At 46.9% G+C, this 27,889-nt stretch overlaps 1 long non-coding RNA gene across 1 annotated transcript in view; it reads right to left on the bottom strand.

The window, feature by feature from the left end:
* Nucleotides 1-22,040: 22,040 nt before the first annotated feature.
* Nucleotides 22,041-27,889, bottom strand: part of LOC138540135 (uncharacterized) — a 45,314-nt gene continuing 39,465 nt past the window's right edge. Inside the window, exons 3-4 of the long non-coding RNA XR_011288198.1 lie at nucleotides 24,549-24,755; nucleotides 22,041-24,444 (exon numbers count right to left, since the gene is read on the bottom strand). This is a non-coding gene — a long non-coding RNA (uncharacterized lncRNA). The remainder of the gene's footprint in view (nucleotides 24,445-24,548; nucleotides 24,756-27,889) is intronic.

Raw genomic sequence — 27,889 nt, 5'->3', positions numbered from 1 at the left:
TCAATAGCATGAACGTTGACAAGAAACACAACACCACCCTCTCCTTCGTACCCAACTCCTACGTGTTCTTCAAGAGAGTATGCCAGTAACCTATTATGACACAGAAAGCTCCTATCAAAGTGTCAATGGTATAGTTCTTCTCCAGGCACCTTCATCACAGAATAATGGATACAGGAAGTAAATGTTCAAAAATCCAAACCTGACCCGTACAGCATGAGGGTGCAATTTAAGAGGACAAAAGGTTCAAACACGATGTACATCTAGTTCTTGAGAGTAAACACAATGTCCAAAGTTCAGCAATTCCAAACAGAGTGATCCAAGAGGAGTAATCCAATGTCTGGCATATGACAGAAATAACAACAAAAAACAAAGGCTCTCCAAAGCGTCACAAAAGGAAACAAAAAACTGGCAAAAAATTCACCCCCGAATACAAAAAGATACAGTAAATCCAAGCATCCTAGAAGTAACAGGGGAAGCAACACAATCAAGAAAAAAAGTAAATGGGTCTCAAATCACCAAGCAATCCGTCCAAACGTAACACCAGGTATCACAGCAGGCAAAGGGCAAGAGCGATCAATCTAGGAAGCAAAATGATTCAAAAAGCAGAATCAAAGGCACGCAGTAGAACTGGGATATGAAGCTCACTGCACGTTCAATACCCGTTTAAGGAGCACTGCACGTCTTTCTGTAGCTGTTTAAACGCAAATCCTTGCAGTATCCAGAGGGCTTCCGGACAGCATTGGGATTGAGATTGTCACTGCGTCATGTGACCGGGTTCCCAGCATCATGGCAACTGTAGTCCCGCAACTTGCCGTGTGCTGGAAGTGTAAAGGCACAAACCCTTGTGTTCTCTGCAGTAGATGCCACGGAAGGCATCAGTAGTGTAGGGGAGCGTCAATTCAAAGTCCTACAGGGGGCAAGTGAGTCACAAAATTGTTGCCCCCTTCGGTTTACAAGTTATTAGGGAAACTGTTAGAAATCAACTAAGCTGTCACAGTCTGTTCTTAGTGTCCATCAACAGAGCAGCTAGAAAAGGGGCGGACTAGGTTGGCGCCCTTTTCAGTCAGAGACAGTTGACAGTAAAGCATCTCATGGACTCAGGTAAGCAATTGGTTGCTGAATAAATGGTGCACAGGTGGCACGGAATACTGTGTCCTCAAGGACAAATGGAATTGGTTTGAAATTGAGTCCCGAGCGGGAGTCGTATGTCAGCCCATGTATCCTTCAATATGTTGGTAGTATTCCCAGGTATTTAAACAGATACCTCCTCTGCAACATCTCTGTGAGCATTCTATGTAACCCGACCATTTTTCGTGTCCACTATCCTATAGGGTCAAGACACAGGGGTAGAGCCATCAATTTATGTACTCAACGGTTATACCATACAGTACTCTCTCTGTCTTTATAGCTCAGTAGTTTTGCAATTATTGGTCTGGGAAAATCACCTGGTTTAGGCCGGGGTGCCAGGGAGCGGTGTGCTCTTTCCACAGTGAAGAATGGTGAGAGTGCCGGGTTGTCAAGGAGGTCTCTGATGAGTTGTTCGACCGCAAGTTCCATGAGGCCCTTCAGTGCAGATTCGGGAACCCCCACTATGTGGACATTATTTCTTCGGGACCTCGATTCGAGGTCATCACACTTAGCTTTGACCTGTTTCATGTCACAGACAAGTTCTGAGACTGTGTTTTGTAGGGTATGGACGTTGTCCTCATTGGTCCCTATCCTTTGCTCCGCCTCAGTGATCCTGGCTCCATGGTGGTCGATCTTCGCTTTCAAGGAGGCTGCATTTGCGTTGATGTCCTCTAGCTTTTCGTGGAAAGCAGCAAAATTCTTTGTCATGGATGCCCTCATCGCGGATAGGTCTGGTTGAGGGGGGTCTGGCCTGCATTCGTCGTCCTCCTGTGACGCGGAGGACGATGCCTGGTCCGCTCTAGGCACTATCTTGGTGAACTTGTCCATAGCGCCTACTTTACCGTTGGCCCGCGCCTTGCTGGGCATTGCAGTGGAGGGAGGTAGCGCCTACTTAGCTAGGATCGGTGGTGTCTCCAGGATAGTCCCTTAATGATAGGATGGTAGTAGGACTGTGGTTGCGGCGCATGAGCAACCAAGAGCATTAGGCGTAGTATTGTAAAGCCAGGGTGGAGAAGGCTGTTAGTAGTGAGGCAGTGATGACGGGGCCGCAGGTGGGGGTGAGCCAAGGGGTGCCGGCTAACCTTCTGTTGTACGTGTCACTCCGAAGTGTGGTTGGGTGTGCTGAACAATGAACCGTTAGTGAGACAGGTAGGGGCCTCCTACAGGTTAGGGGGGTGCCCCCATGTTCAGCAATGCAAGTTGATCGGGTGGGGAGTCCCAGCCTTTATCCGCACCCCAGAAGCTGCAGCCCAATACGTGGAGCCCTATGGGGCGGCAGCCACACGAGGATGTCACCACTCCAATGGGTTGACGGAGAGTCAAGTTCCAGGGGATGGTCCGTGGAGGGCTGAGGCGGCTTGAGCAGCGAGAGTTGGGGGGGGGGGAAGCAGGGCAAGCTCCCGTAAGAACACGCAGGATGAAATGCAGGGGTTGCAGGGGGCCCCCGCCAGCGTGGAGCAGAGGGGTCCAGTTCAGGCTCAGTCACCCACCTTGCAGCCTTCAGGGTGGCTGGACCCGTGAGTTTCGCAGCGTGAGGTTCTCCCCCAGGGGGCTGAGCCACGCCACACGAGGGCAGGCCCAGATCCGGGGCCAATGTGGCGTAGAGGCAACGGCCGGCCTGCGGACAGCGCCGTAGTCGTAGCGGAGGCGGTCACAGGAAAATAACTCCGGGCCAGGCGTGTCTATGGGGCCGCGCTGGTAGGCCCCCGATGGAGCCGCAGGCACGCAGCTTCAGAGGGCCGCAGGGGGGGCAGTGCCCACACCCCGCGACCGGAGTCAGGAAGGATGTCACTGCCCGCCGGGAGACCGCGGTCAGGACAGAGAGGCCGTGACCGCGAGCGGGCGCGGGGGGCACCAGCCCGCGGCAGCCGGAGCCGATCGGCCGCCCCAAGATCCTGGCAGCCGCCGGACCAGCAGCCCCAGCCAGCACAGTCCTCGCCTGCGGGTGGGCGGTGCACTGTTCGAAAGACCGTTCTTCAGGGCATCAGCGGGGGGGACGGTGCTCCCGGGTGATGAGGCGACGCAGGGAGCCCGCGGGTGGTGGCACTTAAGGGACAGTGTGAGCGGCGTGTCCAGTGGATGCAAGCGGCCACCGCAAGGGTCTGCGAGGAGGCCGCACGGCGCCGCAGGCCCCGGCTCTCGCCCCGCCGTCCCCAGGCACCGATTTCTGTCCAGATTTCGGCCACGCAGCAAGGAGAATGAAAGAGGAAGAATCGTGGCAATTTCGATGTCCAGCGGATTCAGGTGGGCAGAGACAGAGCTCACTGGCTAGGCAGCCATTTTCCTCGGCTGCTCAAAAGCGTCCCTGTCTGGGATTATTTTCTTGCCATCTTTTGAGATCAATTGCCCTAGGTACAGCACCTCACGTTGAAAATATTGCAATTTTTCTTTGTCCACTTTGTACCCCTTTTGGGCTAGTAATGTCTAAAGGGCAATGGTGTCTTTTCTACACTCTCCCTCGTTTTTACTGCAAATTAACAAATCGTCCACATACTGTATTATTGTGCTGTCGGCTGTCATGTTTCCAAGATCTTCGTGCAATATTCTGTTGAATATGCTGGGACTTTTGCAATAACCCTGGGGAAATCTGCAGTGTTCATACCTCCTCCCCCCTAGGGTGAATGCTGTCAGGTATCTGCACTCTTCTGCGAGTGGTATTGAGAAGAATGCGTTTTTCAAATCCACCACAGTGACGTGAGATGCGTCTTTTGGGATGCTGCATAGAATGGATGCTGGGTTTGGGACCAAAGGGAATTCTTTCTGGATGACGTCATTTAGTGGGCGTAGGTCCTGGATCATCCTCCAGGCCCCTACTTTCGCTTTTTTGATTGGGTAAATACAGTTGTTACACTGGAGTTTGAGGGTACTATTATCCCCTGTGCGAGTAGGCCATTTATTGTTTCTTTTATTCCCTCTTCTGCTTCCCGGGACAAGGGGTATTGTTTGACCCGGGGCAGAATGGGTCCAGGCTTGAGGTTGATGTTCACTGGTGTGACCCCGCATAGTAGTCCTACGTCGTGTGGACCAGTTGTCCACAACTGCCAGGGCACCGACTGCATGTCATCATTAAAGAACGAAGATGGGGCACCCACTACTGCCGTTAACTGTACTGGCACCTGCCTCTGCTGTATCATTATTTCACAAGGGATGGCTATCTCCATGATTATTTCTCCATCACTCTCTGAGTCTTTGAAAAGCTCTTCGTCTGACAAATCTTGGAGTGCAATGTCAGCGTTTATGCATAATACTGTACGGCACTCACAGCCATGTATCTTCATTGCGATTACAGCTATTCTTTTGGCTGTGATTTGTACTGCATGTATGTCCAGTGACATCACTGTCCCTGGCATTATCTTGGGGCGGGCTATTGGGCGGAAGACAAATTCTGCTGGTACTCTCCACTCTAGTTTTTTCAACTCTGGCACCACCCGTGCTAATGTTTTTAACCCCTGGATGAACATATCCGGGTTCACAGGTATGCCGCGCACCTCTGGGCATGCCGCTCTTGAATATATCACTAGCATCACACGCATGGAACACATCCCCGGGGTTGAGCAAACAATCCCTCCTGTTTTGGTGCAAGAAATAGTCATGTTCAGTTTGCTGAGGAGATCCCTTCCCAGCAGGTTGATGGGGGATTGCTCATAATACAATAGGGGTGCTTTTATTGTTTTTTCCCCCCACTGTCATGTCCAAATCTTCTGTGTAAGGAACTTCGACCACCGCCCCAGAGAACCCCTGTGTCTCCAATTTACGATTAGATAGCGGAAACCGGCCTTCACGTATGCATGATTTTTCGGCTCCCGAATCTACCATAAAGATGAATTGCTTATTTCCTATCTCTGCTCCTATCAATGGTTCCTCGCTTGCATTCAAGGTTGTTGATAGGATTGGACACACGAGTGTTCTCTGTGGGCTGTCCTATGCTGGATGCCTGGTTGTTCCCCCCCCCGACTAAAAACATTACCTGAAACTACCGCTACTCCTCCATATGGGGCAGGCGCGCCATTGGATGTTGTGGTGAAGGGGTTGTTTTGAGTGTATGGAAGGTGCTCACTGCTCTGTGGATGTTGTTGAACGTTGTGTGGTCTTTCCTTGTATTGCTCTTGCCCCCTTTGGTCTTGCTATTCTCTTGCCCCGTCCCGGGGCAACCCGTATGGGCTCCCCAGATGGGGGTGCCCGTAACATTGGTCATCTTGGTAACTCGGGTTAGGCCTGCTTCTGCACTTGCGCGAGAAATGTCCCCACCTCCCACAATTCCAACAGTTTCCTTGTCCCTCTCTGGGTCCCGGCCACCCATTTCCGCCATTCCCTCTGTATCCCTGGCACCTCCTCGTCGCCCTCTGTACCCACTTCTCCTGTTGCTGGGGTGCCACACTTGCCACTGCTGTCCTTCGTATTCCTCCTGTCCATTCCACTGTCTTTGCCCGTTGTCTGCCCAATTTGCAGCCATCCTCCCCTGTATCTCTACCAGTCCCCCCTCCTCCTCCATGTCTCTATCGTGTGGGAGTGCTGCTACAGCTGCAGCGACCTTCACCAGTTTCGTTTGTACTAACTTGGCCTCATCTGCCAGCCTTTTTTGTGCCACCTCCTTCTCTCTTTCCTTGACTCTTTTGCCAGGGTGCACTATTATGCTCTGTATCTCTGGCCATCCTTTAGCTTCAATCCCTGCTATTTTGTCAAGCGCTTTTTGCACTTCTTTTGGGAGCCCCCTCTTTATTATGATGTTGACTGGTCATATGGTGTACCCATTTCAGCTCTCCACATCTCCTGTACTCGAAAAATGTAATCAATAACCTCTTCCCCATCGTTCATAGTGCATTGCATTACTGACTGTCAATCTGGCGTGTCTGGAAATGTTTCCCTCAATGCGTCACAATCGCACGCGAGCGCGCAGCGTATTGAAAGCAGTGCCATCATGTCTGTCACTATCCAGTGTTGCTCCCGGGAAACCTGCTTTTGCCCACAATCGGTCTGATTGGTCCCTTACCGCTGACACAAGTAAACTTTTAACATCTCCCGTGGCCAGGGGCACCCCTGCAGTGTGTTTCTCAAAGGCATATATCCACTTGCTAGCTCCACCTGACAGCGGGGGCAGTGATTTTAGTAAGTTTGCCTTATCGATTTGTGTCCAGGGTATATAATTTGGTCTTCCCGCCCCCCGATGTATTAGTGGGAGTTGTAACCGTCCCTTACTCCCTTTCCCAATACTCACCTTTGTTCCTTTCTTCCCCACCATAGCTATCCTTCCCGTCCTGTTTCTTAATCTCCCTGTCCATTCCTGCTCCATTGTCCTCCCCAGGGGTGTTTCCCCTAATTCCACTAAACTACCTCCTGCCGCCATTCCCAATCTCCCAGCTTCCTGCTCGTCTTCTTCTATGTCACACCACAGCTCTTCTCTCCCATCACCTTCTACCTCTCCTCCCTCTACACTTTCTCCTATATTGTTCGCTCCTAGTTCTACTATCTGGGTGGGCTCCTCTTGTATTCTGAATAGTATCTCCCCTTTCTTCCACCCTTCCTCATTTGATTTATCTAAGGGGTGGGACCGGGACAATCGTTCTGACCTTGTACTGGGCTCACCTTGTTCACATAGGCTTTGTATCCTTGACACCTCTTCTCTGGCTATCGAGAGCCTGGCGTCTAAGTCTTCTGTCAACTTACATATGTTTACTGAGGGGGTACTCACCTGCCCATTTGATCGGGGAAACTCATATGGTGGTGGTGCAGTTGGCCTTGCTGTGGGGGTGGGGGTGCTAGTGGGCACGTATGTGGGATCACTGTATCCTTCAGCGGGTGGGGGCTTATTCAGAAGTGGGTACAATCGAGTCACCTCTATCTCTCCCTCTTTTCCCTCGTCCTCCTTGCTACCCTCTACTCGTGCTGATGGGGTAGCCGTGAGGGCAGGTTGATCAAGTGTGGTGTCTATTTTCTTTGGTGGAGGTATTTCCTCGAACAATTGCCATAGATCTAGAATCTCTCTCCTATTATAAAAGTGTTTTGCTTTGTACTTTAGGAATATGGAGGTGGCTACCATGTCTAGAACACTTTTATCAAAGGACCCTCCTTGTGGCCAAACCTGGGGGAGACCCTCCCCCTTTAGCTCCGTGACCCACTGGTCATGGTACTTAGTTATTCTTTCTGCATTTCCCGGCAAACTTTTACAGATATGCGCTAAGGGTGTCTCCGCTCCCATGCTTAGACCGGTGTTACTCTATTCTCTTGTATCAGTCTTTCCTGTCACTATGCGTGGGCCATTGTGTGCATGGGACTTCAATCACTTTCAGGTTCTAATAATCAATTCACACTTTTACTCAACAAAAAGATGCTGGTTTGTCAAATCTTACCAGGTCACACTTACATTGACCGTACCACCTAGAAAAGTGCTTAAAATAGTGCTATAATATAGAGTCAATTGATTGCAAAAAAAAAAAAAAATCATAAACACACGATGTGCACAACACACAACAGACATTCATCATACCTCAGCATATACATATAGCATTTCCCCTCCCTGCCTTGCCCTTCGCTTTCTACGGGGACCCCCTCTAACCATCACACAGCTTCTTTTTGTTTATCTATCTATATATACATTTTTTTTTAAGACCTTATTTTACCCCGGATGAGAGGAATTAGAGAAGGATAAGAGAAAGAAAAGCTAGTCCTAACGTGTTTTCTGTCTCTCTTCACTTAGACACCCTTAATTTATGTCTTCACCATTTTTACTTATTCCCAGCACTAGTCGAGATAGCACCATGCGGCGCTGCCTTCTACCCCCTTGCAGAGTTAGGTTCCCGTCCTCTTTCCCATTTTCACTTTTATATCCTAATGGCCATATGCAAAGAAAGAGAAAGTATTAGAAGTTAAAAGTCCCCTTTATGTCCCCAACTTGTTTCCCCTCGTCCTCCAGATTGTTTCCCCTTTTGTTATCACTTGCACTTAATACTCACGTGCCCGTCTTGATCCGAGACTCTCCGGATTTGGTCCGTCGAAGCGGCGCGGCCTCGCACTCAATGGCCCCACCCGGCTCCGGCGAGTGGTACTAAGGGTTTTTTCAAACGGGACCCGTACCCTCTCGCCCTAACTGCGTGCGCACGTCTCTGCATACCAGTTGCCGTAGGTGGGCGGCTCTGTTGAGCGGGTGCACCGTGCGTCTCCACTGCGACCGGGGCCGTCTCGTGCCAAGGGGACAGTTTTAAAGTTTAAGAAATAAATCACGTCTATGGGGTCACCACTGAATGTAAGCGTCCCCAGAAACACACCCCCCTTAGTGAGAGGCAATAAAGGACACACCCCAGACGAGGAATGAGGCCAGGACCAAGTGCGAGTGAGATCCAAAGAGCTTTATATAGATCAATATAGGGCATGCAAAGGACTCTGCAAACTCTGAGAGTGCTCTGTCTGACAATAGCAAAGACAGGCCTACTTATTTCCAAAAAACATCATGCGTGACACAAGCTATAGGGGACACATAATTGTGGGGATTGGGTGGTGATGTCTAGGGGGTATACACAGTAGATGGCTGCTCCTCCAGGATTGGCTGACGTAGATGCTGCGCCACGTGGGGCTGGAAGGTCAGCTGGGCTCATCGGGGTGGAGTGCCGGGCCGGACATGCCTTGTAACGATGACTGATAACTGAACTAACATTTGCCCTTTTGGCCACACATTCCCACCCATTCGTCACACTTTACGCTTTCCGTTGGTTTGCAACTCTTGTAAGCGCTGACCTTAGATCAATATGTGGACAGGAACATTGATATGCGATCTGAAGTATCTCAAAACATCAGTTTGGAGGATACCTTAGGTTCAAACAATCTGGGCTCATGTGCATAGTCAGGGGCATAGGAGGGGTCGCTTGACCACCCTGTCTTGGCAGTTTAGGTGAGGGATGGTATTACGATCCGTTAGTACACGTGTGGGCACCCCCCTTTTTAGGGTCACTAACTTGGGGTTGACGGAGGTACCACTGGCCCGTGGGGGGCGTGTGACTGGTGCCTGAGAGACAGTGGGATTTAGGACCAGGTTGCTCGTAAGTCATGGAGTCAGGCTGTGGCGGCCTCTGAAATGGGGGAGGCGGATGCTTGAAATGGGTCCAGCAGGGTCGGCAGGGGAGGCGAGGCTGTGCTATTTGAACACCAGCTATCTCTGGAGGGCCTGGGCGGGAGGAGGGGGAAATGGCCCTACAGCTCTGTGCGTGGCATCTTGCACATGACGGTATACTGTCCCGTGGGTGAGGGGCGGATAACAACGCGTGGGGTCTCTAAAAGGACTCGTATGCATTTGCATTAGAAGGAATATTAACTGGGAACCATACTCTTTAGCACAACAATTCACATCTATAGTTGACATACGAACATGAGGTAGCGTTGGGCAGGTGTATGTATAAAGAGGGCAACACATAATATTACATACTGTTATCAGCTAGCCAGTCTTTGTACGTCTCTACATTATAAACAATATTGGTTGCATATTTACTCTTTACCCATTCTCCTTCACATTAGCAGCGAACATTAGTCAACATGACATACATTGCATGAATGGTTTCTACACAATGCAAGTTTTCGCGGTAGGCAGGGGTGTGAGGTGTCATGCCGTCTAACGTTGGGGGGTTGGTACAGGGTCAGGGCCTGCAAGTTTTGGGCTGGTTTCAGTTACTTCCTAATGTTCCCATTCATGGCTGGGGCAATGATGTATTGCGGAAGGTTAACAGCTACAGTGTTTTATTTTGTTGTTTGTTCGTGTCTGGTGGCTCGTGAGAACGAGTCCTCAGCGGATCTACCATGCAGTGGGAGGTGGGGGAAGTGTGGGCCTCTCTGAGCGCGGTCGATTGGGGGTCAATCTGCAGCTTTCAGTGTGCACGTTGGCTCTGCCTGGGTTAGATCTGAATGTTTCTAGCAAGATGGGGTTGGCTTAATACAAGATGGCATCTGTGCTCTGCCACATAACGTGGTGGTGCAGCCTCACGTGTCGGTTTGCAGCCGTCCTGCCGCCTGGGCCCGGGGGCCGGTGGGCTGCCGACGAGTCATGAGTCTTCATCAGGGTGGGACATGCAGAGGGGGGGTCCTATTGACCTACCCTCCCCTACAATATTCATAGATGTTATACTCCGACCTGAGGTACATAAACTACCATCCTATGTAAGAGACACTATGCATGTCCTGGATATTCCCAGTAAAATCAAATGGAAAAATCATTATGTGTTATGCACTATGGATGTCAAGGCACTATATACTGGTTTGTGTCTAACCACCATTGAACATTATTAGAATGAGAAATATGCCTCCTTTGCCTTACAAATGGAGATGCTCAAAGAATTTCTGGCATCTACATTACAAAATAACATATTCTTGTTCAATAATACATTATATAGACAATGAAAGGAGCAGCTATGGGGATGAGTTACGCTCCCTTCATTGGCCAAACTCTTCATGGGTGCATATGAATCAATGCATGTTTTCACTCATCCTGGTTTTGCAGACAAAATCCATACCTGGATCAGGTTTATTGACAACTATTTTGTAATATGAAAGGGAACTGAGAGAGAGCACACAACATTCAGTGGTCATCTTAATCACAATGTTTTTGGAAAAGAACTAACGTTGGACAAATGTGCCTGTCATATCACCTACTCAGACCTTCACATTGAGATCCTTGATGGCACAGTTGTCCCCAGGACCTTCAGAAAGCCTACTGAGGTGAATGCAGTATTGCATTCATGCAGCTGTCATGAGAAATCAGTACTGACTAACATCCAGCAAGGGGAACTGATTAGAGCAAGAAGCAACTGCAGTTTAGACTCCATTCATCAGGAAGAGGCCCATATTATACAGCAAATATGCATGGATAGGGGGTACACCACAAAGTGTATAGAAGAGGCCAGAAAACAAGTTGACCAGCTTGACAGGACCACACTACTCAGTCCAAAAGAGAAACTCATTATGGATGACAAGGCATGCATTGTTACTAGATATTGCAGAAATAATAATGATATACAAAATAAAAATTGAAAACACTGGCATGTTCTATTGCTTGATGTTAAACTGACTAACTGTATTTCAAATTGTTCAGACTTTCTATTTACAAAAGTGCTGACTCTGAAAACACAATTGAGTCCAAGTGTTATGAGTAATTCTAATCCTCCCACTCAGACGAATGTGGCTAGAGGACATAAAATTTGTTTTTTTTTCAAATGTATGACATGTTCAATGTCTAAGCATTGTGACAAACCAAAAGGTGTCTCACCCACTAGTCCCCAGGGATCTGTCATCCTGGTGGCCAGGACACGACCATTGCTTTTGGAACCAGTTCCTGGGGGTAGACCAGTGCGGGATGATCACATTGGTGAGGTGTCTTCGGGGAGTGGGAGTGGGAAGCCCGGTGGTGAGATGTGGTATCCCCTTCCCTATAACACCTTTACCCCATCCTACCAGTTAGGATATTTAGGAACTCTACCTCCTACCACTCCCCCTTTTACAGCACAAACACTTTCTAACGAACACCCGAGCAGTATATCTGACGTATCCCAATACAATGGTCAGGTGAGGTCAGGCAATTACTGACCATCACACAACTCTGACTTCCATTAAGCTTCCCCACACGGATAAACGCGTAGCATGTGAGCACACTCTGAGCGAGGCCAAGCACATGAGGAAACGGCAGTTTTGAGACGGCAGCTGAAGGAGAGAAGAAAGACGGCAAAACAGAAAGGGATCGCAAGGAGGGATGTTCCCTTGACCTTTTCAAAAAGGAACCGTTTCTTTCTTAAAACCTCGAGAATAGAAAGAGTAAGACCATGACACCAGGTTGAAGAATCCTGCATTGTGTGTCGTAGGAACCTGGGGCCCTCCTGCATCAATAATCAAGAGGGAAGAATCACCACCCGCTGTGGTACCGTCCTTGGTTCCAAGAACAAAGCAGTGTCAGTGAAATCAACACAGCCGGTGAGCTAGGAAGACCGATACAAGACCGGTCTGTATTGAAGCCAAGGTTGCAAGCAGCAATATTGTATGACGAGCGCTGGAACAAACTTTGTTAAAACGCGTGTGATAAGAGACACAAGTGAAGTTGATGAGTGACTGAACTTTAAAAGCAAGATACAATATCTTTGACAGAGTGGTCTAGCACTGTGTGGGTGCTCAATCGAAGGTCTCTATAAGGTATGCAGCCGAGATGTGGAAAAGTAGATGAGTTTTGTCTGAGCCCGGCGGAGGGAGACCAGTTGAAGGTTTTATGCTAAAGTGAAGAAAGCATGTAATTGTGAATCGATGTGGTGCTGCAACAGGTCAAGCTAAATCCTGTGCACAATCAAAAGTCTTCAATTTTGATGAAGTAGAGAAAGTTTGGAAAAGTAGTGTTACGCTCACCTGGATTCCACAGGGGCGCCGAACGAAACTAGACTGCAACGGTCTCCACCAGTGTGACTCATAGTGAAGTGACGAGCGACTGCACCTGCCCTCTGAGTTTTGTCTGTCTGGCACGATGGAGGATTTTCTTGAATAAGACAATGGTAAGTTAGCTAACCAATAGGAGAAGATCTAACTACTGCTTCTGCTTCTGTACCCTCATCTAACTACTGCTTCTGCTTCTGTACCCTCATCTAACTACTGCTTCTGCTTCTGTACCCTCCTTATGTTCTCCTTACTGCATCTCACCTGATTGTTTGGAAGGATGAGCTCTCCATCCTGTGTCTGTATACAGGGGTGCGTTGAAACTTGGGTACTCAGTTAGCTTCACTGATCCCGTGGCTGAGTTCCTGACAATAAGGACTCCAACGTAAGTCTTGTGTCTTGCTTTTAAATTCTAATTGTCTTTAGTTCACTTTTGCTCTATTGTCTTCATAGTGTGTTTTTCCCTTTTTGTAGAATTGCCGCAGACAGGTGTCTCTTTCTCCGAGAGAGCGATGTAAATGCCAAGGTAAGTTTCAGTATTACGAAGAAAGAATAATGTCTTAAAATGCGGTAGTGTTTATTCACTCTTTTCATCTGTTGCTCTCTTTCTTGTCTGCAGGTGCGTCACTTTCTGAAACGAAGCTTGTGTGAGGGTGATTAGCAAGACCGCAAACGAATATAGCTTCGGGTAAGTATCTTGTGGCACCAGATTGAATGTCTTATAGCGAGAAGTAACTCACTGATTGTCTTTTTTGTCTTTCACAGATGCAGCTGTTCCGGTGGTGATTACTCTAGAGTACCTGGCTGAATCACCTGGATGAACGGAGCATCGGTGAGTATTTCACTGCGCTATGCTAATTGTTCTTGAAATGTTTCCTTGAATAGCGCGGTCGCTGGTGTTCCTGTCCTTGCAGGTACAAACTCCTGAATGCTTGCGGGGCTGAATCCAGGTAAGGTTCTTGCTATAACCTGTTCTCTGCTCTTCCTTTGCAGTGCTATAAGCTGTTCTCTGCTCTTCCTTTGCAGATGCAGATTGAGTAGACAGATCGGGCGTGGCTGAAGACTGGACCGGAGCTGCAGGCACGGTGAGCGTTACGCTGCAGGAGTGCAGAATAACGCGAAGCGTGTACTGTTCTCCAGGCGTGGTTTAAATAGCCTTCCAAAAGTAGTTCCCAGGTAAAGTAGTCCCAGTGCCACACCCAATTAAATAGTCCCTTGAATAAAGTAGTCCCTTGAAGCAGCCTCATGGTGGGCTGTACCTGGCTTTACCACTTGGTAATTTGACTTGTCTGAAAAAGGCCATATGAGCCTGGCGCAAATGGCGCCAGGACTGAGACCAGGAAGCCCTTAGGCAATCTTTTGGGGCCTTATAGGTCCCCATGGGTGCCAGGATTTTGGGTTGACTGTTCCGTTTCAGATGTCTGTGGGTAGGCATTGTGACAGCACTCCACCCCCAAGGCCCCAAGGCCCCTCCCAAGGTGGTTTTTCTTGCTGGTCCAGGCTTGTCTGGGAAGTTCAGGTGGAACCGTTTAATCAGTCGTGGTGCATGAATATAGTTGCTTGGTTCCCATGACCATTCTTGTGGCCCATAGCCTTTCCAATCAACTAGATAGAAGAGCCTTGATTTGACCAATTTCGAGTGTAAAATGTTTTTTACTTCGAATTCTGGTTCACCATCTATTACGATGGGACTAGGTGGTTTTGTTAGTCTGGTTCCTGGTTGCACTGGTTTCAAAAGTGAAACGTGAAACACCGGATGTATTCGCATGTTTGGACTTAGTTCTAATTTGACTGCCACTGGGTTGATGATAGCTTTAATGGTATAAGGTCCCAAATATCGGGGATTGAATGTGTGGGTTCCTCTTAGCGGTATGTCTCTTGAGGCTGGCCAGACCTGATCTCTGATCTGGTATTTTGGGGCGGCACTCCGATGTTGATCGGCGGTTTTCTTGTACCTTTCTTTTGCTTGTTTTAAATGTTCTGTTGCCTTTTGGAAGGCCTGTGTTATGGTAGCGTGTAAATTGCTTACAGCGGGCATCTCCAAGTGTTGAAGCGGGTCAGGTTCAAGGATGCCCTCCATATATGGTGTAGAATGGACTTTGGCCAGTGCTGGAGTGTAAAGAGTTTTTGTAGGCATACTCATTTATCCATAAAATGTCTTTCCAGTTGCCTTCTGTTTGGTGTAACATACACCGTAGATATTGCTCTAATGTTTGGTTAGTTCTCTCGGTTGGACCATCCGTTTATGGATGGTGGCTGGTCGAAAGTCTTACATCAATTTGGGCCAATTGGCAACATGTTCTCCAAAATTGTGAGATAAACTGACGCCCACGATCAGACACTAGAACTGAAAGGAACCCGTGTATTCGGACGATATGTTCAAGGAATTCTTTGGCCAGAATCGAGGCTGAGGGTAAACCTTTTAACGGAATGAAGTGGGCCATCTTGGAAAATAGGTCCACTATTACTAGAATAGTGTTGAATCCGTAACAGGGGGGAAGATCTGTGATAAAATCAAGAAATAATGTATGCCAGGGTGTAGGAGGAATATCTAAGGGTTGTAATAAACCCACTGGTTTCTTCTTTTGGGCCTTGTTTTGTGCACAAATGCCACAAGATAGCACAAACTGCTTAATGTCTTTTCGCCAAGTTGGCCATCAGAAATGTCTCTTGATTTTAGCTTCGGTTTTTGCAATTCCGGGGTGGCCTTCCACCAAGGACTCATGATAGTTGGAAATAACCTGTTTCTGCAGTTCCTTACTAGGTAAATAAAGAGGTCCTTGGAAGTAAGGTAAATGATCAATAACTGAATGGTTTGTGCTTTTGTTTGACCAATCTTGTAAAGCTGTGGAGTCGAGGAGATGATGAATCTTCACATGGATGTCATCAAGAGTTAGTGAGGTAGTTATTCCTAAAATTCTTCCGCCCGGGATTATGGGCACTGGTTCTGGCTTTGAATATGCTTCTTCCATTCCTATGCGGGATAGAGCGTCTGCCTTGCCGTTTTGACAGCCTGGTTGGTAACTAATTACGAAATCGTATTCCGCAAAAAATAATGCCCCTCTCAGTTGACGAGATGATTGGGCCTTGGCCATCTTTAGGTATTGTAAGTTTCTATGATCCGTAATCATTGTAATGGTGTGTTGGGCCCCGAGGAAGTAGTGCCGCCAGGCCTGAATGCTGATTTAATGGCTAGAAGTTCTTTGTCAGTGACGGCATAATTTAGTTCAGGCGCTGAAAACTTTCATGACCAAAATGCTACTGGATGGAGTTGACCTGTTTCAGGATCTTTCTGTGAAAGGACTGCCCCCATAGCCAAGCTCGATGCGTCAATTTCAACCACGTACGGGAGCTCTGGGCGTGGATGCTTCAATACTGGAGCTGAAGTGAATTTCTGTTTTAGTTCTTGGAAGGCTTTTTCTGCTTCTTCTGACCACTGAAATCTTTTATTTTTCCGTAATAGTGATGTGATGGAGTGCACCAAATGTGAAAAGCCAGGAATTAACCTGCGGTAGAAGTTTGCAAATCCAAGCATGCTTTGTACCCCTTTTATTGACGTGGGTGAGGGCCACTTGAGGGTGGCATCTACTTTCAGGGAATCCATTCACACTCCATTTGGGGATAGGACAAACCCCAGAAACTCAACCTTGGTAGTGTGAAAGAAACATTTCTCCAATTTTGCGTACAATTTGTGTTGACGTAACTTTTCGAGTACAGAACGAACATGTTTCACGTGGTCTTGTTCAAAAGATGAGTATACTAAGATATTGTCAATATACACGACGACACAGACATCAATTAGTTCACGAAGGACATCGTTCATAAAATACTGAAACGCTGCCGGGGCGTTACAAAGCCCAAAAGGGCATCACCTGATATTCAAATAATCTGTACTTGGTACGAAAAGCGGTCTTCCATTCATCCCCTCTTTTCACGCGTACAAGGTGGTACGCCCCTCGAAGATCCAACTTAGTGTAAATACGAGCATTTTTTACTTGGTCCAATAACTCCAGGATTAGGGGCAAGGGGTACCGGTTCTGTACCGTTACTTGGTTTAACACGCAACAGTCAATACACGTTTTTAGGTCTTCTTCCTTCCTAGGGACGAAGAAAAAAGGAGAGGCCGCGGGGGACTTGGATGGGCAAATGCAGCCGTTAGCCAAATACTGGTCTAAGTATTGCCTTAAATGAAGATTTTCGGGTTCTGTAAGGGCGTAGATCCTACTGCATGGAATTTGTGTGCCGGGTATGAGATCGATCTGGCAATCGTATGGTCTATGAGGCGGTAAGGTGTTGGCTTGGTCCTTCTGGAATATATCCTGAAAATCCTGGTAATCCTGGGGTAGCAGATTCGTTGGGCTCATGATTGTGGCAATCTTCTTGATCGGGAGTTCTTCCGGATAACAAGTATGTGCACAATCCGAGAAGGTCACTCTCCTTTAACGCCAGTTTATGCAAGGATTATGTGTTTCCAACCATGGAATTCCCAGAATTATTTGGAATTGTGGAGCCTTGATTAAATCAAACACAATGTTTTCTCGATGCCCATCTTGACTTAACAGTGTCATTTCCGTCGTTGAGAGAGTCACTGGACCAGAAGCAATTTCAGTTCCGTCGACGGTGGTGACTAAATCAGTTGTGGTCTTTTTGCAAAGAGAAAGATTCTTCCTTGGAGCCAATTCGTGATCCATATAGTTACCTATGGTTCCACTATCAATGTATGCTCGGACCGCATGCATACGCGTTGGTTGCTGGTGACTAATGAGGATCATTGGTAAAGCTAGGTGTGAGATCTGAGAGTCCTTGTTCTTGCTCAACAAGCGGACCACTACACTTGTCGGGCAGGGGAGTTGTCCGGCTCTGGTTCAGTACTGACCTTGTCGGCGACTCCTACGGCCCTCTTAGGTGGTTTCACCGGACAGTCTCTCAAGAAATGCCCTGCTGATCTGAAATATAGGCACAGTTGCTGTTGCTTTCTTTTGTCTCTTTATGCTTTGGACAAAGGCCCTCTGACTCCTCCGATCTGCATAGGTTCGGGTGTATCCGTACTTTTGGAGGCGTTATCTCTTGGTATCACCATTACCCGATTCTCTAATCGAGCTCGATCAGCTTTCCGGTTCTGAAGTCTGTGGTCCAACTGAACCACCAGGTCTATATATTCAGTGCATTCTTGAGGTGGGTTTACCACTTGCGCCAAAACGTCTTTTAGTTCCCCCCTCGATCCACGATGGAATATTGTAGTTCTTTTGTCTTCAGCCCAACCAGTTTCTACCACCAACCTATTGAAAGTTGTGATGTAAGTTAACAGGTCCTGGTTCCCTTGACGTAGGGATAAAAGTTCATTGTCTAACGCATGACCTTGAGCGTGTCTGGCTAACAATTTCTCCATGCTTTGTTGAAATCCCTGGAAATCGCGGAGAAGAGGGTCATCATGGTTAACTACTGGAATGGACCAATCTGCTGCACTGCCACTGAGGTATGATAGTACGAAGGCCACTTTTGATTGATCATTTGGAAAGGCTCCAGGCCTACATAGAAAGTGTAGGCGGCACTGGTTCATAAAAACTGCAAACTTTTAGGGTCCCCTGTAAAACATTCTGGTGGGGCTAAAGGTATAGCCCCCGGTAGTACCACCTGTACTGGGCTGCTTGACTGAGTTGGGATTGACGCTCCCCCTAGTCCATGTAATGATGTATGGGCAGCTTGGGATTGAAGTAGTTGTCTGGCAAGGTCATCTGTGCGCTCTTTGGCACAATCAGTTCTCTTCTTAGAGCATTGGTTTCTTGTCGGGCGGAATGTACTTCAGATATAAGCTCCCCCAGGAGCTGGGCTAATTGGTCAGTTTCTGTGGTTTCCATGACGCCCGGGTAGAAATTTGTGTGGAGGCTTCGCTTTCTGTTACGCTCACCTGGATTCCACAGGGGCGCCGAATTAAACTGGACTGCAACGGTCTCCACCAGCGTGACTCGTAGTGAAGTGACAAACGACTGCACCTGCCCTCTGAGTTTTGTCTGTCTGGCATGAAGGAGGATTTTCCTAGAATAGGACAATGGTAAATTAGCTAACCAATAGGAGAAGATCTAACCACTGCTTCTGCTTCTGTACCCTTATCTAACTACTGCTTCTGCTTCTGTACCCTCCTTATGTTCTCCTTACTGCGTCTCACCTGATTGTTAGGAAGGGTGAACTCTCCAGCCTGCGTCAGCATGCAGGGGTGCGTTGAAACTTGGGTACTCGGTTAGCTTCACTGATCCTGTGGCTGAGTTCCTGACAATAAGGACTCTGAGGTAAGTCGTATGTCTTGATTTTAAATTCTAATTGTTTTTAGTTCACTTTTGCACTATTGTCTTCATAGTGTGTTTTTCCATTTTTGCAGAATTGCCGCAGGCAGGTGTCTCGTTCTCCGAGAGAGCAATATAAATGCCAAGGTAAGTTTCAGTATTACGAAGAAAGAATAATGTCTTAAAATGCGGTATTGTTCATTCACTCTTTTCACCTGTTGCTCTCTTTCTTGTCTGCAGGTGCGTCACTTTCTGAAACGAAGCTTGTGTGAGGGTGATTAGCAAGACCGCAAACAAATATAGCTTTGGGTAAGTATCTTGCGGCACCGGATTGAATGTCTTATAGCGAGAAGTAACTCACTGATTGTCTTTTTTGTCTTTCACAGATGCGGCTGTTCCGGGCGGCGATTACTCTAGAGTGCCTCGCTGAATCGCCTGGATGAACGGAGCATCGGTGAGTATTTTGCTGCGCTATGCTAATTGTTCTTAAATGTTTCCTTGATTAGCGCCGTCGCTGGTGTTCCTTCCCTTGCAGGTACAAATTCCCGAATGCTTGCGGGGCTGAATCCAGGTAAGGTTCTTGCTATAACCTGTTCTCTGCTCTTCCTTTGCAGATGCAGATCAAGTAGACAGATCGGGCGTGGCTAAAGACTGGACCTGAGCTGCAGGCATGGTGAGCGTTATGCTTCAGGAGTGCAGAATAACGCGAAGCGTGTTCTGTTCTCCAGGTGTGGTTTAAATAGCCTCTCAAAAGTAGTTCCCAGGTAAAGTAGTCCCAGTACCACACCCAATGAAATAGTCTCTTGAATAAAGTAGTCCCTTCATGCAGCCTCATGGTGGGCTGTACCTGGCTTTACGACTTGGTAATTTGACTTGCCTGAAAAAGGCCATATGAGCCTGGCGCCAATGGCACTAGGACTGAGTCCAGGAAGCCCTTAGGCAATCTTTTGGGGCCTTATAGGTCCCCATGGGTGCCAGGATTTTGGGTTGACTGGTCCGCTTCAGATGTCTGGGGGCAGGCATTGTGACAAGTACATACATTTGGTCCGAGCCCGGTGGAGGGAGACCAATTAAAGGTTTTGTGATAAAGTGGACCTGAGGCCGGCAGAGCGAGGCCAGGGGGTGAAAAAGTAAATTACCCGAGAAGTTGTATTTGTGAAATCTTAAGAATAAAGGAACTTTAATGTTTGTCGTGTTGCATCAGGCCCTCTGAAATAAGAGACTTTGGGTCTGATCATGACCTTGGCGGTAACCCTTAAATCCGGTGGTAGCGCTATTACCGCTGGATTTAAGGGTCCGCCGAATGAGGGCTTTGGCGGATTTCGCCCCAGCTCTTGGCTGGGGGGAAATCCGCAGAAAATTTGCGCTATTACCGCCGGCGGGAAATCCGCCGGCGGTAAGAGCGTGAATTTTCCCCATTGAGCCCAATGGGGATTGGGGACTTCCAAGTCCGCCCAACTCGTGATCCCGCGCTATTAGTGCCGGGGGCTATGGCAGTCGCGCTAATAGCCCCCGCGTTAATAGCGTTACCGCCAAGGTCGTGATCAGGCCCTGTGACTCTTATGCGAAAGAACTCAAATTATTTGAGGATGAATAGTGCAATTAACTGATTGTGACTCTTATGGAATGATGTATCAGAATATGAGCGTGACTGTACTTAAGTATAGAACGAGACAATCTTATTCCTAATGAAATGACTAGAACACGTATTGAGGCATAATTGCAATTTTACTTAGTGTGATTCTTAAGCAAGATTTATTAGAGTCTGAGCGAAACTTAGCATAAGTATCATAAATTATGAGGAAACTAATTAGAACAATCCATATACAAGCAGTGAGAAGACCTTCGTGCCACATATAGCCATACAGAATTTGTTGGGCCATTGCGTCCTTTGCATAATAAGGCACAAAATGCTCATAATTTATTGGCATTAGTGATAGCTTGATACAGAGTGATTTATTAAGCACATGTAAGACAAGCTGATTTACGCACTGACATTCACGCACTTATATATAGACTATGTAATACCCCTTAATTGAGGGCTGCAACACCTGTCAGCTCACCTATGTTTATTGTTTACAAATACAATATTACACCACAGCGTGGTATGTAATGACGTCAGCATGGATTTGACGTATATTGTACTTTTGAGGAGATTTCAAGATGGCGGCGGTGGAACACACCCACGGAACGCCGTCTTGAAAGAATCCTTTTCTTGAATGCACCCAAGTGTAAGGAGGTATTAGGAGACATGCTGGCATTCTAGCCCTAGAAGTGTGATGGGCACCACTAAACAGAGTTCATATGTATTACAGGTGAACGCTAAATATATATATATTTATGCAGAGTAATGCCAAGTACAGGAAGACCTGGCCACTAATCGAATGATTGAGATAAAGAAACACCAAGTTGTAAGTTCTGTCTGGAACCACAAACTCACAATCCAGCACCAATGGGTAATATACGATCATTGCATGAATGAACAAGGGAATGAGGCACGCAAGGGACCAGGCACTAGTTCATATGACATTCCATGTTATTACAGAGGTCAAATTAAGCAGAGGGCCTCCGCCCAAGTTGACAGGGTGAAATTAGTGCCGTAACAGATCTGAGACAATCAGACACAACCGACAGAACCCAAGATGCACGTCACCATTTAGCAAAAGGAAAAAGTGAATAATGTAATGACATGTGTACAAAGGAGTTTGACAAATGTAATTCTACAAAAGGTGGGATAGTTGGGAAGCCATTATGGCAAATAGTGCTGACACTGTGCAGTCATGAAACAATGCATGAGTAATTTTAGCACAGCAGTCTACAATATAGTTATCAATGTGTACCCCAGGTCAATGATAATGAATACCATTGTATTGTGATACCCAAGAAGCATAACATTACAATAATGACAACAATATAACTGAAGAACCGTGTACCATTTACTTTTTTCTAATCCATGTACTTCTTTTCGTTTTTCCACTCTGATTCACAGGTAAAACTTCTAAATGTATTTAAGAAATGTGAATGATGAGTTTTTGAAGAAAATATGTTTGTATTCCTATTCTACACAGAATATTCAGTGTATAGCCTAGATAACGCCAAAAGGATTGGCGAAACAATAGGGACGTGTGCCAGAAGGTTCTTGTTGGCAAATCATTACAAAACCATGTAACTTGGAACATGATAGTATGTCACGGGCATAGTTGAGTATTAAACCACAATTGAATGGTTCATTATAGAGTTGGATGTTCTTTATTGAGTAGTTCAAGGTACTGAGCGCACAGTGTTGAGTGAACATTTTTGGTTTGCTTCATATTTCAGACTGATAGGTGTTACAGTCTATCCCCACCTGTTGCAGACAGTTCCCACCTACAAGATATCTTTACACAGAGCAATTATTGGTGCTGCAAGCTCTAACCTAAACACTTTCACACACATATTTTTACTCTGCAATTTAGGCACTTGACCACATCCCTTGCAAGCTCTAGTTGGTACAAATATTTCCATTTTGGCCTAATGCTGTCTTCTGGAGTTTATTTCTAAGGTACACAAATCACATAGCACTGCAACTTGACAATATGTAAATCCTTATCGAAATAGTTTAAGCCAAAAGACTATCATTGTAGCTTTATTTCCATATCCTGAGTATAATATTATAAATCGCAAAATGCAGAACAATGTGACCTTGGAAAATCTCCTCTGTTTAATACCACAATACGTAAAGCACTTAAAGATGTACAATAGCAGTCGGTAACTGGAGTTTTGTGGGGAGTTTCAATTGAAAATGTCCCATCACAGTTCAAACTGCCTAAACATTCATGCATAAGAAAGGCGTTGCTGATAACAAAGAAATATAAGTAGATGCCAGACCCGTGTTAAGGTGCAGGATGCACAGTCCTGGACACTGTTTATCATTTGCATCCTGTCCTGCTTATGGCAGGTCTTTAGTTCAGTTAGGTCAAGTCATGAACGGACCAGCATTTGGGGTGGTGGTGGGGGGCCTAGTGTCCACTTAACCCAATGGTGGTGTTCATTTGTCAGCCTATTTTTCAGACAGGCATCTGAGACCAGCCAGAAACATGCCCACCAAGGACCCATCAACTCAGGCTAGAGAAGGCAGAATAGTATTGTTGTTGCTACTATCGTATGTCCCTTTGCCTGGGTCACAATTAACTCCTTCAAGGCCTAGGCAAATAGGGAACGTGCTTGCCAGTGCGTCGCCCTATGCAGAGAGCGCAAGTAGCAGGTGCTCAGCTATTGCTGTGTTATCATTGACAGTGCAAACCAGGGCAGCCCAAACCATTTGTGTGTGGCGGCACACACTATCCGTCTTAGCTCTCTCCTTAGTTGCAGCCCTCTAAGGCCTCCCTTCCTGCTGCCTTAGCGCATGCCCCCACAATGGAACCCGAGGCAGACCCGGTACATCTGGGCACACAAAGATAGATTTGGGCCTTGGGCCAGTCCCAGGGGAAATTTGGCTGAATCCTCAAATGTGCCAGTCGCTTGGCCCATGAGACAGAATCTTGGTATCTGAAGCACACCCCAGGCGTGTGACGCAGTTACTGATGGCATTAGGCTGCCCCGGAGCATATGAGGCCACATCTGTATCGTGCGGCTATCCCGGGCCATTAAGGATGGCCTGCATGAATCACATTGAGCTTAATGGACCTGGACATTGAGGCAATCTCTCAGCACATCAGACAAACAAGGGCATGTGATAAAGAAGCAGGGACTCGAAAGGGTGACGCTGAGTATTGCCAGTACCTGGGTACATAAAAGGCATTGCACTGCGGACTCTGGTCATGCAAGTGACTGGCTGGACCCACGTGGCTGAATTTGGTCAGTGAGGGAGCCCTCGTGCATGAAGCAGAGTTCTGAGTGTGTGGGCGAGTTTTGGATATATGAGACTTAATCTGGGTATTAAGGAGAACCCCAGGTATACTTGCCTGAATACGGGCATTCCCTTTGCACCTGAGGCTGAATCTGAACATGAGGCAGTCTAGGGAATGTGAGACAACTCATGTAACCTGGACTTTCAGGCAGTTGTTGGGCATATTATGCAGCCCTTGGTTATTAAATGGTACCTGGCCAGTTGGGGAAGTCTCCCTAGGGCCTGTGTCATTGCTGCAGTCCTGGGCGTAAGGGTAAAATAAAAAACTCTTCATAGCTGTGATTGTTACGCCATACTTTAAATCCAATTTGTTTCATGGGGACAGAAGCCCCACATTACCAAATATAACATTACCATTTGCGCATAAACAGACAGAAGTATTTATTTATATACAACAAAAATTTAGAGTACAAACAGATCTCACCTAGTCACAGACACCAGCTAAAATGCAATAAAGTGCATATAGTGCAAGGGTACAAAGTGGTAAACAAAGTCACATCAAATATAAAATATAAAGTGCATGAGCATGTTGGGTAGAACCACTCGAGTGGAGGTGTGATCACTAGATGGCACTCACTGCCAATGGTTGCACAACTAACCACTGGTCAACTAGTGTTCATGAGTCACAGGGTTAATACACTACTTGAGTTGTCCAGTAAGGCATCAATGGGCCTATACTCAAGCACATTTACTCGGCTCCAGTGATGCCCATCCTAGTTTCGACGAGCTGACGTCTTCCTCAAGGCAAACAACACCGCTCTAAAACCAAAAGAAAAAAATGGTATAGTTGAACATTGATTATCTACAAACTACTACTATTAATGCATCAGAAAGGGCCAAAATACATTTGAAGGTACCATTACCTGTAAAATGACAGGTAGTTAAATGGACAGTAAACACTTTGCCTTCATTATATCAAGCTCCACATCAAATCGGAAATGTAGAGCATAAGACACACCGGGAATAAAATGAACATCCACGGATCAGAAGCCGTCTTCTGTAACTTCAATATATCAACAGCAACGTGTCCAAATGCACACGCATAGTGCTTCCATTCATGTATCTTCACCCTGCAGTCAACACAAAACCAAGATGAAGAATGAAATTCGGAAAACTAATGGGACATAAAAAATGTCTACCTAGAAATCTACTTAGAGATTAAACTGCATCAATAGAACAAGACTAATAAAGCATGCCGGCAAGTGTGAAAAGCTCCAGCAAAGAAACTCGCGTCCCGTCGAGCAGAAAGCCTGCTATACAAGGACGCCACATAAAAAGGCTCCTACTAAGCGTCACCAGGTACATAGACATCGAGGAGGGACTATGCTAAGACCTGGGCATTAGTGGCATGATTGCTGCACAGTGTGTACTGCAGTTTGGCAGGAGTTGCTGCCGGCGAGTGTCTCCAGCCAGCTTTGCGTGTATGTATGATCTTCGTAGCAGGGACAAATCTGTAAAAATGATACTTGCCTCCTGTGTCATGCAATGCAGTTGGCAGTGAATTTGCCTTTACCGTTGTCTTCCGGTAAAGGACCAAACGGGTTCATATGGTCTTGGCGGTGGATCAGCCATCTGTTGTAATGGGAAAAGGACATAAACCTAAGGCAAACTGCCACAAGATAACGGCTTTTTTTAACCCAGTAATAGAATTGGTGGACCATGCGTATACTGACCAGACTACGACTGAAGCCGTCCCCTTGCCCCCCATTGTCTTGTAAAGAATTAATATTTCTGACGGCGGCATGCTGAGCACGCCAGACCTTGTAAATGGTCAACACGTGGTGGGTGAAGAGGGAAGTTTGGACGATGCCCTGGACATTATGGGAGCCTCAACACACGACACAGACTCTTCAATATCTTCTTATGTGTCTGCTCCTGTGCCTCCAAGACGCTTGTCAGCAATGCTGAAATGTGTGGACAATTGAATCTCCGAACCTTTGGGCAACGGGCAGGACGGCTTATTGCTCGAAATAAATCAAGTGTTGTGCGCCTTTCTGAACATCTGAAGGCGGATGGCAGATCCACTCTACTTTATTAGAGTCACTATTGTTTAAGTTCAATCATATAGGGGTGCAGGCAAAGTTGAAAGAATTCTTGACCGGTAGCCAACTGCCACCTCCTGCAAGATCGATATTTCAAGAGCATGTCTAAAGCCATTAAGCTACTGCTAATAAGGTTCTTGGCTTGCATGGTATGCCTGGCCACGAGCTGGGGAGATTGGCCGGTGAGGATCCTGGGCCTAATGAAAATCCCTGTGACCAATCTCGAACTGATGATTTGGACTTAAGTGTTTTACACGTCAGAATGCCTTCGACAACTATCCCCAGTGATGGTAGGGAACCTACCCGCCAGAGAGGGCCGGTGCTTGAAGACGTAATAGTGGAAAACAGTGAGCAAAATGACATGGTCCCTGTACTAAATAACACGGATGACCGTTCTGTGGTGAAGCTCACTGAGTCAGCCTCTCCCACCAATAACAGGACAAAGAGGGGCAAAAGACTGACTAAGGGGAACAAAGTGTAAACCAAACAGCTGGAATGTGAGGGAAAGAAATATAAAAATAAAACTGCAGAGCGCGAACAATCAATCATCACACAAATTCCTACGTACTGTGTCGTACCATGTCGAGGCGGCCTAGTGTCATCTCAGTGTTGCATAATGCTCCACAAAATAAAGTTATGGTGATAAATAAGTGTATTGGTAGTAGTAACAAGTCGGACACACTACCTAGGATCTCAGATCAACCTGAGCAACCTAATACCTCAGTGTTATTCTGACAGAATCGCAGGAGGTGCAAATGGAGGCCTCTCTTTGGCCCACTTACAGACTTCCACCACCTGAGGGGATAGTTACTAACATGCCCTGGGAGAATGGCAGGGCAGCACAAAGGTTGGGTTCCGGAAGCGTGTGTACCAGGTTTCCCAATGTTTAATGGTGCCTCTTGTCTTGGGGCGTATTGGTTGGGCCAACTTCAATTGCCTAATCACTTCCATCATGAATTGTGTAAGAGACCAGAATTAAAGAATTCTTCAGGGGAATTAAGACTGGTGACTCAGAAGCAGTGTGCGCCAACTGTCTCTTTGCCTCAGGGGGCACCTACAGTAGGTGCACACATGATGGAGCAACCGCAGATGACTTTTTGGCCACAACGTGGTATATGCTCGCGACCAGCACCTCCTTAATCATTCGCCATCCGGAAGGGTTCTCGGGCCCAGACTTGCCCCAGGACTGTGAGGGCCCACATCAGAACAAACATCCAAGGCACCATGATACACATGAAACGCTCAAGGGGCAAAAGAGCAACGCTCAGTACTCAGAATCAGAGTAGAGAGTCTTGGTTGAAAGCCTACTACCAGACCACAGCAATGTTCAGTTAAATAGATCGAACATCCTACAGCTGCTGGGAGACGTACCTAGGTTGCGTGCTCTTTCCTCAAAGGACATATCAACTTGATCGACCTGCATAGAACAGATCGTATAATTCTATATGTCAACTCAAGATTAGTGTTTGATGTCATCCTAGGGGAGGTACAATCACTGAGGCAACTTGGTTTCGACATGGCCTCTTATAAGGGCGTCCGCGCTGGTAAGAATTACAAAGAGAATGAATACCTTGGAAGGTCGGCACCATTACCTTGTGAGATATTGGTTTCAACAGGCCCTGGGGGGGTAATCAGGACAGAGATGTCTCCTTTCCCAAACCGAGGCCTGGTACCCAGTGTCCTGTTCAGGACTGGTCCTGGGTTCCAGGAGCCTTGGGACAGTCGAGGCTGGGTGGAAACTGGTGGGAATACTGGTCCATTGGTTGCGGGAGGTCACTTCACATTCGTATCATGAAACACTAGAGGCCATCGGAATGTATTTACTAACCCATCATTGGGTGGGATCCTGAATACACATCATCTAGTTTTTCTACAAGAGACATGGTTAACTGAAAAACACTGCTCTTTGGCGAATATATTTTACATTGTCAGGCAGCCCAAAAAAGGTAATTGGGATGCCCATTGGGTGGGCTTTTGACATTAGTTAAATCATGTCCTGATATAAATATTGTACAAATGTCAGAGGTTTGTAGAGGCTTTTTTGCCGACACATATTGTGTTGTAGGGACTGGGGCAGCCACTGCACCTGTTATGTATCTTACTGGCATGCAGTGGTAATTGACGTATAAAAGGCCTTGGTTTCCCTATCTGCTTTTGTTCAT

Source organism: Ambystoma mexicanum, chromosome 1q (assembly GCF_040938575.1).
Source record: "Ambystoma mexicanum isolate Mex_15411 chromosome 1q, UKY_AmexF1_1, whole genome shotgun sequence".
NCBI classification, from domain to species: domain Eukaryota; kingdom Metazoa; phylum Chordata; class Amphibia; order Caudata; family Ambystomatidae; genus Ambystoma; species Ambystoma mexicanum.
This window is presented reverse-complemented; position numbering and strand designations above follow the sequence as displayed.